Below are 3,936 nucleotides of genomic sequence, written 5' to 3'. Positions count from 1 at the left end.
AGATTGCTGCAGCTATTTGGTATCTCTTTTGATTCCATATACATCTTTGAAGTGTTTGTTCTAGGTCTATGAAATGTGCCATTGGTACTTTAAAAGGAATTGCATTGAGTCTATAGATTGCTTTGGGTAGCATGAACACTTTAATGATGTTGATTCTACCAATCCATGAACATAATATATTCTTCCACTTATTTATATCTTCCTCTATCACTTTTCAAATGTCCTGTAGTTGTCTGAATACAGGTCTTTTATCTCCTTGGTCAAGTTTATTCCTAAGTATCTTAATTTTCTTTTGCAATGGCAAATGGGGTTTTCTCTTAGTTTTTTCTTTCTGAGAGTTCACTATTGGTGTGTAAAAGTGCTATGGATTTTTGGCTGTTAATTTTTTGTGTCCTGCTACATTTCCGAATTCATTTATTAGGGTTTTTCTATGTACAGTATCATGTCATCTGTGAATAATGAGAGTTTTACTTTCTTCTTTCCAATTTGGATGCCTTTTATTAATTTAATTAATTAATTAATTAATTTTAATATACTTTTATTGATTTCAGGGAGGAAGGGAGAGGGAGAGATCGATGGAAACATCAATGATGAAAGAGAATCATTGACTGGCTGCCTCTTGTATGCCCCCTACTGGGGATCGAGCCTGCAACCCAAGCATGTGCCCTTGACAGGAATTGAACACGGGACCCTTCAGTCAGCAGGATGATGCTCTATCTATTGAACAAACCAGTTGGGGCTGGATGCCTTTTAGATGTTCCTCTTGTCTGATCATTATAGCTAGGACTTTCAGAACTATGTTGAAAAAGAGTAGTGAAATGGGGCATCCCTGTCTTGTTCCTGTCCTTAGGGGAAATGGTTTTAGTTTTTGCCCATTGAGTATAATGTTGGTTGTAGGTTTGTCACATATGGCCTTTATTATTGTGAGGTATGTTCCCTTTATTCCCACTTCACTGAGAGTTTTTATCATAAAAGGGTGTTGGATTTTGTCATGCATTTTCTGCATCAATTGATATGATCATGTGATTTTTGGTTTGCAATCTGTTTATGTGCTGTATCACATTTATTGATTTGCAAATATTGTACCTGCCTTGCATCCCTGGAGCAAATCCCACTTGGTCATGGTGTATGATCTTTCTAATGTATAGCTGAATCCGATTTGCTAGAATTTTGTTGATGATTTTGGCATCTATGTTCATCAAGGATATTGGCCTGTAGTTCTCTCTTTTTTTGGTGTCTTTATCTGTTTTTGGAACTAGGGCGATGGTGACTTCATAGATTTTAGAAGTGTTCCTTCCTCTTGAATTTTTTGGAATAGTTTGAGGAATAGAGATGTTAGTTATTCTTAGAATATTTGGTAAAACTCCCCTGTTAAATTGTTTGTGCCAAGGCTTTTGTTTGCCGTGAGTTTTTTATATTATGCTTCAATTTCCTCAGTAATTATTGGCCTATTCAGGTTTTCCAATTCTTCCTGATTTAGTTTTGGAAGGCTGTATTTTTGCAAGAATATGTCCTGTCTGCCTCAGGGTCGAGGTGCACAACACTTCTGCCTATTCAGCCACCATTTTTCTCTCCTGATTTGCATTTTCTTAATGATTAGTGATTTGGAACACCTTATCATGTAGCTGTTAGTCATTTGGTTGTCTTTTGAGAAAAAAAAAGTCTAGTTCCTCTGCCCATTTTAAATCAGATTGTTTGGTATTTTGGTATTGTATTGTATGAGTTCTTTATAAATTTTGGACAACTCCTTTCCTGATTCATGGTTTACAAATATTTGCTCCCATTCCGTGAGTTAAATATTTTTACACAAATATTCATGTCAACCTCATTCATAAAATCCAAGCAGAGTAAACAAATATATATCCATTCATTGATTATTATATAAACAAAGTCATATATTCATGCAATGGAGGAATATTTGGCCATATATAATGAATGAAATAGTGATGTCTTCTATAACATGAATATTTAAAACATTGTGCTTCCTAAAAGAAATCAGTCACAAGGTACTATAATTGTATTAGTCCATGTATAGTATGCCTATTGTGAATAATGCTGCTGCACTAAAAATTTCATAGGAAATGTATGAAATAGTAAAACCCATAGAACTCAAACTGAGATTAGTGGTTGCCAGGGCTGGTGGTGTTGGGGATAATGGTAATGAATACTAATGGGTATTTATTTTTTTTTGGGGGGGGGTAATGAAAAGGTTTTGGAACATGTAGTGATGTTACACGGCTACAGAGTTTTAGGAATATACTAAAAATAACAAAATTGTATGTTATAGAAGGTGATATTTATGTTATGTTAATTTTATCTCTAAATGGATAAATAAAGTTGCCAGGATCTTAGTTGGCCCTGTTTCTAAAAGTATCTCTGCCATTTCAACATATCCTATTAACATTTTTTAATTTCATTTTTTTCTAAGTATAAATGTTTTCTTGGTTATATTATATATTATATAATTTTAAGTGTATGATAAAGTAATGCAACTTATTTATACCTTAAAAGGTGATCATACCACTAATTCTAGTAATCATCTATCACTGTGTAACCTTACCAGAATATTGTTGATTATATTCTTCTATCCCCTTTCCCCCATCCCATGGGTTACATTTTATTTTTATTTTTTTTTGTTTCATTGCTTTTATTTAGTAATATGAGATCAAGTGGCATTAATAAATTTTTAATTCTGGGATTTTTTTTCACAAGATATATATATATATATATATATATATATATATATATATATATATATATTTTATTGCTTAAAGTATTACAAAGGGTATTACATATGTATCCATTTTATCCCCCCGCCCTAGACAGTCCCCTAGCCTCCCCTATCACCCAGTGTCTTATGTCCATTGGTTATGCTTATATGCATGCATACAAGTCCTTTAGTTGATCTCTTACCCCACTACCTCCTGCCCCCCAACCCTCCCCGGCCTTCCCGCTGCAGTTTGACAATCTGTTTGAGGCAGCTCTGCCTCTGTATCTATTATTGTTCAAAAGTTTATAATGGTCTCTATTGTCCATGAATGAGTGAGATCATGTGGTATTTTTCCTTTATTGACTGGCTTATTTCACTTAGCATAATGCTCTCCAGTTCCATCCATGACGTTGCAAATGGTAAGAGTTCCTTCCTTTTTACAGCAGCATAGTATTCCATCGTGTAGATGTACCACAGTTTTCTAATCCATTCATCTACTGATGGGCACTTAGGCTGTTTCCAGATCTTAGCTATGGTGAATTGTGCTGCTATGAACATAGGGGTGCATATATCCTTTCTGATTGGTGTTTCTGGTTTCTTGGGATATATTCCTAGAAGTGGGATCACAGGGTCAAATGGGAGTTCCATTTTCAGTTTTTTAAGGAAACTCCATACTGTCTTCCATAGTGGCTGCACCAGTCTGCATTCCCACCAGCAGTGCACAAGTGTTCCTTTTTCTCCACAACCTCTCCAGCACTTGTCGTTTGTTGATTTGTTGATGATAGCCAGTCTGACAGGTGTGAGATGGTACCTCATTGCTGTTTTGATTTGCATCTCTCGGATGATTAGTGACTTTGAGCATGTTTTCATATGTCTCTTGGCTTTCTGAATGTCCTCTTTTGAAAGGTGTCTATTTAGGTCCTTTGCCCATTTTTTGATTGGATTGTTTATCTTCCTTTTGTTAAGTTGTATGAGTTCCCTATAAATTTTGGAGATTAGGCCCTTATCAGATATGTCATTGGCAAATATGTTTTCCCACACAGTGGGTTTTCTCGTTGTTTTGTTGATGGTTTCTTTTGCTGTGCAGAAGCTTTTTATTTTGATGTAGTCCCATTTGTTCATTTTTTCTTTAGTTTCAAGTGCCCTAGGAGCTGTATCAGTGAAGAAATTGCTTCGGCATATGTCTGAAATTTTCTTGCCTTTGGATTCTTCTAGAATTTTTATGG

The sequence above is a fragment of the Myotis daubentonii genome, chromosome X (assembly GCF_963259705.1).
Source record: "Myotis daubentonii chromosome X, mMyoDau2.1, whole genome shotgun sequence".
NCBI classification, from domain to species: Eukaryota; Metazoa; Chordata; class Mammalia; order Chiroptera; family Vespertilionidae; genus Myotis; species Myotis daubentonii.
The sequence above is the reverse complement of the archived record's forward strand: the minus strand, read 5'-3'. Positions refer to the sequence as shown.